This window comes from Prunus avium, chromosome 7, assembly GCF_965620075.1.
Source record: "Prunus avium chromosome 7, drPruAviu1.hap1.1, whole genome shotgun sequence".
Taxonomy (NCBI): Eukaryota; Viridiplantae; Streptophyta; class Magnoliopsida; order Rosales; family Rosaceae; genus Prunus; species Prunus avium.
The window spans coordinates 19,584,804-19,597,426 of record NC_142290.1 but is presented as its reverse complement, the minus strand read 5'-3'; the positions used below and the strand labels follow the sequence as shown (position 1 = coordinate 19,597,426).

The window sequence follows — 12,623 nt, the reverse complement described above, 5'->3', positions numbered from 1 at the left end:
GTATGTTATGATATGAGTCTATTGAATTGATGCATTTCAAGTTTTGAATGATATACATATGTAAGTTTACCGAAGAAATCTATTGTATGGTGTTTCGACATTATTTTCTAAAACGGAAGGGATTATTATGTTGCTTACAACTTATGTTTAAAGCTTTGTTTTCATCCACTTACATTTTCTGCATTACTCCCCCTAGGTTCTAAATTTCTGAGGCCGAGGCCACCACGTCAAGGCATCATCGTTGTTTGCTCCGTAAGCTTGCACCATAGGAACTTTCCTTTATCATTCTCTACTTTCCTTTTCCCCGAGTTGTAAACTTAATTATTTGGTCACTCTGCTAGTTTGTTTAAGTCTAGTGTAGAGGGCCTAGGCCATTTGATTAAGTCTTAACTGTCGTGTGTGTCTTTTCTTTTGCATGCTGAAAGTTGGGATTATTCTGGCATTTGTTTGCAGGTCTTGTAAATTGGGAAGCTTTCCAATTATAGGGGAGACTGCTGAAATTTGAATAGAAGTCGAATTGTCTATCAGTTTAAATTAGGGCTAGAGGGCTTTTTAGTAAATTGGGTCCTACATCGGCCAGATGTCGGACGGGTAACAGAGTTCGTCACGGATTCCAAGGGGAAATTTGGGGTTGGTCCTATCACGTGGGTCAACCAAATTAATTTTGGCTTGGTTTAGTGTTCGGAACATTTTGTGGTTGAGTGTTCATGGGAAGTGAACCAACCATGCATGTCTCCAATTCTAAATGAAGTCTAGACTCTTCAAATTCTTAATCTCTTCTAGGATTCATCCTAGTGTACACGGCCATACATAATCTAGTGAATCCCTCCGGCTGATTACTTGGGTGGTGCACATACCCCGAAGTCATCTTTCGCCCACAAATCACAAGCTTCAACTTTCGTGACCGAAGTCAAGGCACTACTCATCTTGTGCCGACGGAACTCAATTTTGAGCCTGCCATGAGAAACATCGACATTAGGCAACATCCAAAGTATAATCTCATATGAGGAGACCAACTTCATCTTTTTTGTTTTTTAATTCTTAATTTTTTTTTATAACTAAGTGGCCAATTTGTTCAAGAATGAACCATAACCTTCATTAGAATCTTAATGGCTTACATAGTAGGTGGCCATGTAGAACAACATTTTCATGGAGACTGTGGTGGTGGCCAACCATGTTTTACTCCAAGCTTGGAGCCCTTCTTATTCTCAACATGGATCTTACCATTTCGTTAGCGATGGGTTGAAGTACTAGGCTAACTAGTACGACCCAGATGACTTCCGACCATCACTTTGGCCAACCCTTCATGCCCCCCAAGCAGTGGCAGATCCACATTGGGGCAAAGGGGGTCAATTGACCCCTGCAAACCAGAAACCATGGCTTGGGGAGAAGAAATGTGACCCCTGCAATTGCTTGATTTGCAGGCGGCTACCTCGTTGCAGAGGCGCTCTGTTAGCGCGAGGAAGAAGATGAGGATTTCTGACTTTTTTTGTCTTCTCAAAACACACTGAACGATGTCGTGTTCTGATCCATAAAAAAAGAAGCAAGAAGATGTCATTGTCACGTGGGTAAAGCCACTAAGTTTAGGTGAAACTCGCGTTTGGTCTTTAAGTTTTTTGGTCAAACACGTTTGGTCTTGATTTGTAATTAAAAACAAATAGACTCCAACTTAATGGGCTAAGGCCTGGTTTCATGATAATGGTTAATGGGTAAATTATTTAAAAAGTTTCTCCTATGGGCCATTATAATGTGTTAATTTAATAATAATTCTTGTTTTCTTTTTCTTTTTCTTTTCCTTCTCTCATCTTTTCCTTTTTTTTTTCCTCTTTTTTTCTTCTCTCTCTCTCTCTCTCTCTCTCTCTTTTCTAATTGGAGGAGATGCGACACTAGCTTGAAATATTGCAAGAAGAGAATCAAAAGCTATCAAAGATGGTAGATTTTTACCCTAAGGACATGCAAGAGCAACTGAAGGCCTTGGATCAACCGAGTAAATATACGTGAGGAGATCCAAGTTTTGCTAAAACTAAGAAAGTGATATTTGGAAGTTCAAGTAATGAGCCCTAAGAAGCGGTACGAGAAAACCCAAGAGAGGAGATCCAGAGGGTCAAACTAAAGTCTTCTATTGTGGAATCATGAAGCTCGCCATAATGTTGTTATTGTTTGTTTTTTTTTTTTCCAACTTGTATGTACTTAGCTTTTGTATGTTTTTAAATTAATTAATAATGATTATTGTATGTCCTTAGCTTTTGTATGCTTTAATTAAGTAATCAAGAATGTTTTGGTTAATTAGTTTAGTTTTTGTGTGTGTTATTTTTTTTTTTATTATACTTAGCTAGTATGGTTTTTGTGTTAATTTTCTTCACATTTTTCGTCAAGCAATCTTTGCAGATTGGTTAATAATAATATGGTGTATTCTAGATTTGTCTAAAAAAATTTGTGAGATTTTATACGTTGACCCCCGAAGAGGAAATTCCTGGATCCGCCACTGCCCCCAAGTCCACTTGGTTGGCCAATCTTGATCTTTGGCTCAAGCTCGATAAACTTGACCAATTGCAATTGTGGTTTCACAATGTCAAGCTTTTCTCCTACATTCATGTCTGTCATGATTTCACCTTAGGTCGTGTTCCGACCTTCTCTTTCACTAGCTTGTAGGCCATTACATCCTAGGATGGTTGCCTTGGGTTGGATGATATTTCCATCCTCAACGTTAACCGCCTTTTCAATTTCATCCCTTTGGGTGGACTCATTTTCCATGACCAATGTCAAGTTCTCAATAGGAAGGTCGCCTTGAATAGTCGATTTTAAGGTCGTCTCATCCACCTCTTTCTCACTCTCATATTCCCTACCAACCTCATTTTCCTCTAGAGGAGTAGGTGGAACGAGTGGCCGAATTGCAACCATATGAGGATTTTCCACTTTTGACTAAGAATCAAGATTGGGGTTGAGAATTTGCCCCTCGACTCACTGGCTAAGTCAAGATGAAATCTCAAAAAAACTTTGGACGAAAAGGTCATGGGATGTTTGCAATCCATCTACTAACAATTTTAATAAAACATCCATCTTAGATGTTTCCTTCATCTCATTTATATATTATTCAACCATGTGGGTAAGGCCACCAGATGACCACTCACCCACCTTGAGATTTTATTGGCCTTCATAGCCAATAGGATGATTTCCTTGGTGGGAACAATAACTATGCTCATTGTACATACAGGTGAAACTGTATTGGCAATGTGAGTAAGGATATTGGCCCCATGCCACTTGATTGGTTTGGCAACCAAAGCCATGTTGGTCATTTGAACCATTTTGGTTCATAAGTTCATATTCGCTAATACAGTGGCACTCACCATATTGACCACCAAATTGGCTACTTGAGTCATATTGGTTGTTAGACCCACCTTGATAGGTAAAACTATGTGGACCATAATGGTTGTGGTCACCATGTTGGCCAATTGATTGGCTACTCAAGTCGTAAGAGTCATAGCCTTTGTAGTTCATCGGATGATAGGAATGTTACACTCGAAATACATGGTTGGATGCTTATTCGGATACCATCTACCTGATACAGCCTCAGGAGCTGTGGTTTATTCATGAAGATGTCCAAAGTAGAGTTATGTGTCCTCCCAATGCAAAGGTCAAGCCAGGCCAACGAAAGAAGCTAAGAATTCCCTCGCAAGGAGAGGATATCATAAGGAGAAAATGCTCAAGGTGCAGTGGCACAAGCCACAATAAAAGCACCTGCAAAAAAATGTTCCACTACCTAATGTTGGACATACATTATGAATTGTGTTGGTTTGTTATAGAGTGTGAATTTAAATTGTATTTGTATTGGATTTGGTGTTCTGTGGATTGTGAATTCTATTAAATTTTCATAATTTGGTATGTATTGCGTATTCTATGTGCTAAATTGTTGTTAAAATCTGTCATTTTTGGGCCTATATTGTGTATTCAAATTTTCTGATTCAGTAGGTTGAATCGGGGGTGGGTATGCCAATCTCATCCCCATCCCCGTGAAGCTTTTGTCCGCCATCCCCACCTTCATACCCGCAATACAGACTTAAAACAAAAAAAAGATATATGGGGGGGCAATACAGTAGCAATACACAAGCAATGTGAATAAGGAAAGGATTCAATTGCACGGTCATTCCAATTTGAATATGTTCTTTCACAATATCTCATTTAGCTCGGATAACCGTGACTTGCTGCTAGGCGACAACCATGGTTTGTGGATGTCCTAAAAGGTTTCAATTAACCTTTATTAATAGGAAGAATTTAATTGTGGAATTTAATTCGTATATCATCTCCGAGGAGTTGAGTTAACCCACTACCTTCCTAAAGTGAACCTACGGATCTGCACACCCAAAGAATGTGATTAGAGGTACAAATGAGGAGAAATGAAATGAGGAGACACAAGTCAATGGTTGACCAGAGCAATTGACCAAAGTCAACGGTAAAAAGTCAACATGTTACCAGAGCAATTGACCAAAGTCAACGGTAAAAAGTCAACATGTTGACTAGAGCAATTGACCAAAGTCAAATAGTTCGACCGGGTCAATTAAGTAAGAATATAATTATAATTTAATAGTTAAATTATAATTAAAAGATTAATTATGGAATTTATAAGAAATATTGGATTGGGCTTTTAAATATGATTTAAATATGATTTAAAAGGAAATGGACAAAATAGCCCAGAAGGCTATTGGGCTCAAGGGATAAGTGGCACAAGATGACATGACCAATGGACCAAATGGAGCCCCAAATACCCACCTAATTGTCTTTTGTGTTGTCCTATATAAGCTAAGTGTTGGAGAAAACCTAGTTAGGGTTTTTGGTTTCCTACTTTGGTTTATGAGTGATCATCTTTGTATTTCATCTTCCATAAACCAAAAATTGGTCCAATCAAGAAGTAGACTAGCATCCATACTTCTTGATTGCCTTCTCTTCATCTCTAGGAGCATTTGGTGTGGTGAGGTAGAGGACTCTAATCTTGGAGCCTTAAGGTGAAGGAGTCAAAATCAAGAGAAAGTAAAGGTATTTCCAACAAAGGTGTTCATTCTTAAGAAATCAAGAAAAGGTCATCAAGGGTAAGGATCTAGTCTCTTTTTCCCTTTTCTATTTGTATTCAAAGAGACTAGGCTAAGATACTTGGTTCAAAATGAAAAAGGTTTAGCTCAACTAGTATAAACAAAATGAATCCGCCATTTAAAATGTTTTTGTTGTATAGGTTGTGACTTAAGCTCATTTCGTAAGCATTAGATGCATGTTTCCTTCATCTGTCATGACATTTGCCAATTAAATCATTGATTTGGTTACATTTGTATTTTTTTTTTTCTTCTTTGCAAGGAGAATTTTAAAACCATGGAAACTAGAGATTCACAAATTTCCTTCTAACTTGACTTTCATAAATTGATGAACTAACATTGTTATCTCATTACATCTTAAGATACACATAAGAAAGTGGCAAAAAAATAAAAAATTTACATCTCCTCTTGGTCGGGAATTTTAACACATTAGCAAAATTCGACGACATCTCCTATTTGAACTTAATTTAAGCTGAAAGTTAGCAATTTCCTCCCCAACAGAACGCTGCCACTTGAAACAAGACAATCTTCCATTTGTATAAAACGGATAAAAAATGCATATTAGAAGCAAATCATTCAATCACAATGGAAACAAAAACATAACATTCAATCACAACTGAAATCAATTTCAAAACAGAAACCAATTCCAAAATTCATAATAGAAACCAATACCAAAACAGATTCAGAAACCAATACCAAAACAAGTTCAGACATATTTATAGGCACTACAAGTGTCATACACATACATTTAAAGGCACTACAACAAATAGAGTGGATAAATGTAAAACTGCAATATGATATACATTTTTTAATAGAAGAAAGAAAAAAAAATTATGATATACATCATTTAAGAGCTGAGCTTGAAGTTTGCTAAGTTATATTTACCTCTGAGAAATCTATCTATGGTGTCTCCAGTGAAGGACTACCTTCAAGAATCATATCTTCATATAGATTGTTGGCTTTTCTAAATGACCCAATTCTTCATATAGCAAGCTTTCACAAGACAATACTATTGCAAAATTAAAGTTCACATTCATGCACACGATTTCATACTACTCAATTGCAATATAAAAGTTATTATAAACATGGGTGAAACAATTAAAGATACAAATCAGGAAATCATCAATAGTGCATTTGGCATTGTTCAAACAGTTAAACAAGCACAGTCTCAAAGAAGAAGAAGAGCAAGACAATGGAACTGGATAAATGCAAGAGCTGTCAACAAACCTTCAAGTTTTCCAAGAACCCTTTTCACGGCACCAACACAACCTTGGCATGATACCAACCTTGAGGACTGTAGACTGCACCAAAAACATATCCAAGATTGAATTACGAAAAATAGAGAAAACCAAGATCCAACATATGCCAACTTTACAGAATCAAACTTATGTTAAAATATTGGGATTCTCATAAAACTTACAAACTCCACAATCACTTTTGAAGATATCCTCCACCTCAAGACATAATCAATTTATGTAGTTCATTCAAAAATCACATCCCAAAACATAACAAAACAAATTCAGATCATTGAACCAAGAGACCATTGAACCAAATAACTATGTTTCTTCAATTGTTTTTGTCAAAATAAAAACCTAACTTAGTAATCAAATTCAATAAGCAGAAGAAAATCTTCAAAATCATTGTAGACTGGACAAGCTTCAAGCATAATATTCCTTAAGACAAACTGAGAAATATTTGTTGCACAAGCCCAAAATTTTGGTTCAAAAAGTTCTTGTATAATCCCACTGAAATAACATTCTCTACACAAGCTGAAAATATTAATTATAAATAGAGAGTAAAATTTTAAATTAAACCCATAATTATGTTTCAACAAATTTTTGTACAATCTCACCCAAATTTGACTTGGAGGGACTTGAACTCACATCAAGCACCAAAAATTTAAACCCGTGTATGAAATTGAAAGAAGGAGAAGAAAACCCAAATGTGTAGGAGAAAAGCCGAGCTGGCTACCTGAGATGCCATCTCTAGGCATGGAGGTCGAAAGAGGTGACAGAGAGTGAGAGATGGACGTGGAAAAGGTGAGGTCGTCATCGCTAATGTGGGTTACGATTTCTGAGGAGGTGACAGTGACCGTCGCAGATGTGGGTGCGAGCGAGATAAAGAGAAGAGAGGAGAGGAGGGCTAAGTGAGTGAGACCGAGAAATTGTGAAAGAGGATTTGAGAGAGCTCAGAACGACTAAACAAAAGTGAAAGATGGTCAATAGGCTGTCAATAGGGAGTTTTTTTAAGGGGCATTTGTGATTGGGTTTGAAAATAAAGATATTAGTGAATAAATTAGGTGAGCCGGGGGGTAAAGCAGCCAATTTCTCTTAATTCAAAGAACTTTTCAAGCCACAACTTGTCTTCACCTACATTATATAATATTATATGAATAATTTGTAGGTGTGCTATTCTTCTTGGTTATGCATGACCCAAAGACACAAGGCTTTGTGCTTCAAATATAATATATATGCTAGAACTAGAAAGGGGGCTAGAGCTCAGGGGGATAGAAGGATGTAAAGAATGACAGAGTAATTTATTTGGAAAATAACTTGAGCAACTAAGAAGTAGAAAATAAACAATTTGTAATAAAATTTACTTAATGTAAAAACATACATGGAGATTAGAATGTGAATCATGAAATTAATGATTAACTTTTGAAAATAGTGAGGTTGTAAACCTTACAGAAAATCTTGATTGGAAGATTTTATTGAAAGATTGAAGCACACAAAGCACTCATTTCTTACAAGTGTTTTCTCAAGGTTTGGAATCTGAGAGAACTTTGAAACTGAAAGCTAACTTACCCCCTGCTTACAAATGACTCGGCTTACTCTATATATATACACTACAAGAAAAAACCCTTTTGCCGACCACCATCTTTGGTCGCTAAAAGGTTATATTTCGTCGCCAAAACAATTTCGCGACGACATTATTTCGTCGCTATGTTGGTCGCCTAAGGCTCTTGGCTGAAAGTATCAGGCGATGAAACTTTGTTTTCGTCGCCAAAATCTTTACGCGACCAATTTGTTTCGTCACCTAACAGTAATTAGTTGGTCGTCTATAAAGAAAGGTTGCCGCGAAAATGCCAAAATTTGCCGCGAATTGAGGAAGGATCGGGCGACCAATTAAATTGGTTCGTCGCCTACAGGTTCTGGTGACTACCGGATTTAGTCGCTAAAATGTTTATTTTAAGTGTGTTTAATTATTATATTTGTCTTTGTTTTGTGATAATATTAACCTTTTGTTCATTTACATATTGTAATTTCCACATTTTGGGATATTATTAAGCTTTTATACTTTATATTAGTCCATAAAAAAAACTATAATTTTGGAAATCATTAAATTTAGGTAAATAAAAGTAACAAAAATTGACTGGCATTAATAAAAGTTTTAGAAGTTCAACATGTACAAGAGGATATATATCATCAAGGCAATTCAGTAAAACCAAAAACTAGCCAAAGCCTATATCATCAAGACAATTCAGTAAAACCAAAAACTAGTGACCCAAACTAATATTGTCATCATCATCATCACCGTAGGTTGGATCACCAACATGCTGAGGAGGAACACCCATATCCATATCTGGGGGCAGAGCACCCACATGGGTTCGCATCCATTCAATAACACCCAAAAGTTTACCAACTGTGCCCTGAAGCTCACTTACTGTGCCCTTTAACTCACCAACTGTGCCCTGAAGCTCCTCCACCTTTTGCTCTGTAGCCAAAGAGGAAGTAGCAGTAGTTCGATCACGTGAACTCTCCACTCGCAGATTAGAGCCCAAGCCTCGTATCCTTCTTCCCTTTGCAACCCCAAGTTCTGCAGTCATGATCTCTAATTGCTGTTGTTTAGAGACCGTGATATGATCTAGTTCAGTTCTTGAACTCTCTGCCAATTCTTGCTTGGCCTTCTCATAATCTTCCATCAATTTCTTCTACAAAAAGAAACAAGATAAGAATAAGAGCAATATAAAAGTGTAGAGGAACACTAAAATGCTTTCAGCATCAGCAATTCAACAAAGAAATATCTGCTTTATTTCATGCAAGAATAATATTCAGGAACAACAACAATGCTTCATATTTGATAATTTTTGGTAACTCAATAGTCAATACCAACATTGAACTGTTATTGCTGTAATCCTACAAAGAAGACCTACAAATATTCTAACAAGAACATAATAAACAATTTCACATGCTTAGATAGCTATTCCTTACCCCTTTACTTTCAGCAGCCTCATTGATCCACACGGCCTTATCCTTATACATATGCAAGGTGTTCCAGTTGCTAATGTATGTAGAATTTTCACTCTTCTACATATTCCCAACCAAAACTAAAATGAGAAATACTTGCAGTTATAAATTTAAAAGAAAAAAGCAAGATTAAAATGAAAGGAAAATTATAACCTCTACAGCAGCTTCCATATGTTTTAGGAAGGGACGTGAACCCCTGTATGATCATATTTTTTCCTTTTCCTGTCTCAGCATTGGCTTTGCATCGTTTCTGTTTTAACAACATACATAAATTGTTCTAAATCAAAAACTTTAAACTGCACAAATATAAGATATCATAAAACTATATAACCTACAATTAATTAAAGATACCTGATATTTCTCATCCGTGTACAACTTATCGACCAAATAATGCCACTCTTCTAGAGTCCTTTGAGAACCAAAGACCTTTCCAGGGGGGGTGTGGCCCGTGCGACTTCAGGGTCAGAAGCATACTCCTTATAGTGCTTGTGGAGTTTTGCTCTCCAATCATTATAAGTGGAGTTCATATGGTCATCAATAAATTTCCACATAGCTGGATCCGTTAAGTCCACTTCAAACTTGAACTATTATCAATTAACCGTAAAAATAGTAAACATATTAACTCTTCTTATTCTAATCTAACTAGAAACAGAAAAGGAGATCATAATAATCCAACTCTACAATTTCACTATTGTATACACAACTTAGCCAGAAAGGAAACAAGTACATATATGTATTGCACCAGCTCTAACAATTCTTTTCTTATATGTCTATTAACATTAAAGGCTTGGTTTACTTTTTCGTCATAAAGCAAAAAGTAAAAAAAACCAAAATTGAGAGATTATGTTCCAGACCAAATGTACAAAGCAGTATTAAATAACTCACCTGCAATGCAATTGCCATATCCCGCTTCGTCTCCAAAGTCACTTTTTTCCACCCAAGAACATTCAATGGAGCTTTGTTGCGAGTGATTAACCCAATCTCAGACACGAACAAATATTGAGCCTCAACACTCGCTACCAAGTTCTGTGATGGATCCAATCGTATTGGAATCAACTTCTTGGACTTTTTAACAACATCACAAGTGCCAGCCCCCACAGTTATGCCACGAGTTTTCTTCGCATGTGAAGAAGTTCCATCATCTAGAAGACCAAAATAAATAAATAAAATTAAAAAACTGAAGTGCACCGCCAAAGAAGGAAAAAAAATGTAGTTACCAGATTGCCGTGAACCTCTAGCTGAAGCTGACAATGGAAATTGTTGTGCCTGTGGGGTTGAAGTTTTCTTTGCATGAGAAGAAATTCCATCGTCCACAAGACCAGAACTAAATAAATAAGAAACATAAGTGCACAAAATAAGCCAAACAAAGAAATAATGCAGTTACCTTGTTGTCGTGAACCCCCTGCTGAGGCAAATAATGGAAATCGTTGTGTCAGAGTTGATTCTTGTGATAGCTCACGTGGCTGTGGTGGTTGTTGAGTTGAAGTTTTCTTCACACGTGAAGAAGTTACATCATCTAGAAGACAAAAAATAAATAAATAAGGAACTGAAGTGTGCAGAAAAAAGCCAAAGAATGAAATAAAATGCAATTACCCTGTTGCCGTGAACCCTCTGTTGAGGCTGAAAATGCAGTTTGCTTCCTCTTATTGTTAGTGTTGCCTAAACTAACAGCTTTCTTACTCAACATCTGGCACATTTACACACACATAAATAGAGAAACATACTACATTCAAATAACATTCTATTTTTCCTAAAGTCATAAATAAATAAGAAATAAATTGTACCTTATCATTTATAAGTTAAAGCACTACACACTACCTTATCAATCTAAATCACTATAATCATCACTATGAACACTATCTTCCTCATCACTAGAAGGTATTTCTTCAATATCATCATCATCATTAGAACCCAAAAAGAAGATGACCCATTTCATACTTTTTATGATGTCAGTTTGCACAGCCACTTGCTCTCCAATTAAAATAGCAGAAATTAAATTAAGCACTCTTTGAAATATAAGAGTGGAGAGGGTTACCTTAAGAGTGCAGGCATGAGAGGGTTTTCGGAAAGAAGAGGGAGAAACGAAACCCAGATTTCTGCAAAAATTAAATTAAGCATTGTTTGAAAATATAAGTGACAGAGAGAGAAAGAGAGAGAGGGGGTTACCTTGAAAGCGTTTGGGAACGAAGCACCATCAGTTTTCAGATTGAATTTTCAGGCTAAAATCTTGAAAAAATAGTAGTGCGAGAGAGACAGGGAGCCTTAAGAGTGAGAGGGTTTGGGAATGAAGATGGTTTCTAGATGGGAGAGAACGTTAGAGGTTTTTGTTTGAGAGGGCAAGAATATTGGGGGTCAGAGACTGTGAAAGAAAGATTTGGGGTAGAGAGAGAGAGAGAGAGAGAGAGAGAGAGAGAGCATTTGGGGTTAGGAAGAAGAGAGGGATCTGGAAATTAAAAGATTGCAGAAAGAAAATTTGGTGGAAAAAAAAAGGGCTCATGCGAAAATGAGAATAACAAGTGGGGGAGGGCCACCAAAAATTGAAAGGACAAAATACTTGGCGACCAAAATTATAGTAATTAGCGACCACGTTTTTTGTCACATGATTTCCGCGCCCACTCTTTCATCTCCCGCCTTGTGCTTAGCGACCAACAATACAAAGTCGTCGTAGGTTCTAACGTTGCGACCAAAAACTTTGGTCGCCAATTCTTACTTATTTCGTAGGTAATTGTCCATTGTTGAAATTTGATATTTGGAATTCGTAATAAACTATTGGCGACCAACTCTAGAAATTTGGTCGCAGAATCACCCTATCAGCGACCAATAATAGTTCGTCGCTGATAAGTTTGGTCGCAAAAGGGTAATTTTCTTGTAGTGATATATATTTATTTATTTATTTATTTGTTTATTTATTTATTAATAATTAATATAATTGAGAAAGGCCAAGCCTCTCAACTTTTGGATTGTCATGCGCAGTGGTGGACCCACAGAGGCGCAAGGAGGTGCAGTTGCACCTCCCCTCGCCGGAAAACACTATGGTGGTGGCGCACTTTGCCCCTCTGGTTTGCCCACCAACTGTTTGTGTTTTTGCCTGAGTGAAACTCCATTCTATTTGATGAGCTGCTGTGCCTTTGTTTTTGTTGCGCTACTGTGTTGTGCGCATAGTGCGTGCTCTGTTTTTTTTTTTTTTAAGTCCTAGCCCAAAACGACGTCGTTTTGGACTAGGCAAAAAAAAAAAAAAAAAAAAAGAAACGTGCCCAAGGCCTTACCCAATACGGAATCAGTATAGCATATTATA

At 36.9% G+C, this 12,623-nt stretch overlaps 1 pseudogene across 1 annotated transcript; it reads right to left on the bottom strand.

Annotated features, from left to right (window-relative positions):
* Positions 1-8,430: 8,430 nt before the first annotated feature.
* On the bottom strand, positions 8,431-11,811 carry LOC110747199 (uncharacterized; annotated as a pseudogene). The gene is made up of 9 exons (XR_015837092.1): positions 11,495-11,811; positions 11,364-11,424; positions 10,922-11,015; positions 10,713-10,844; positions 10,214-10,470; positions 9,680-9,912; positions 9,482-9,578; positions 9,293-9,388; positions 8,431-9,012 (listed from the first exon to the last, which is right to left on the bottom strand). The product of XR_015837092.1 is annotated as an uncharacterized LOC110747199 (transcript).
* Positions 11,812-12,623: the final 812 nt, after the last annotated feature.